We start from the raw sequence: 678 nt of genomic DNA, 5'->3' as shown, positions 1-678 counted from the left end.
AATCAAGTGATAATACAATGGTTTAAAGATTAGAACAAAAAAAGTGAATGTCTTTTTGAGAAGAAGAAACCCCTTTGGTCATTTCAAGGCTTTAGATGCATTCCTATTTGCATACAACACCACAAACGCAGCTAAAAACTCCCACACAACTCTTGTTTTTCAACTGAGAGACAGTCCAGATATAATAACAGAAGTGAAACTACGAGACAAAGCATTTACATTTGATTTCAGCAGATACTTTCAAAGCAAAAAGAAAGTTGACATATTAAATGATAAAAAAAAAAAAAGAAGCAAGTAGCCCAGGCAGAATTAATAACTGAAAGGTCCTGTGTTAAATCAGCTGAGGTGAGGAAGTGGACAGAAATAGCACAGGTCAACTGAGGTCGTCACACTATCATCTTTCTCAGAAACCGTTTAGAATGAGTTCTTACACACACACCTTTCACACGGATTTATTTCCTCGTACCAAACATGGCCGCAATTCAATCCAAGCCTAGTCCGACTTTGTGACAAAAGACACTATATCTTAAGTGACGTTCACACAGTTATTTTTGCAATAGGAAGTCAATCATTTTCACTGAAAGTTGTTGATTCTCAGCGAGTATGATTCATTCAATCTTTTAAAAACATAGTGGCAATGTACTATTCGTAGTAATGTCAGTTTCAGAAAAAAAAAAA

The sequence above is a fragment of the Sinocyclocheilus grahami genome, unplaced genomic scaffold (genome assembly GCF_001515645.1).
Source record: "Sinocyclocheilus grahami isolate Dianchi unplaced genomic scaffold, SAMN03320097.WGS_v1.1 scaffold3472.1, whole genome shotgun sequence".
NCBI classification, from domain to species: Eukaryota; Metazoa; Chordata; class Actinopteri; order Cypriniformes; family Cyprinidae; genus Sinocyclocheilus; species Sinocyclocheilus grahami.
Note: the sequence above shows the minus strand (reverse complement) of the source record.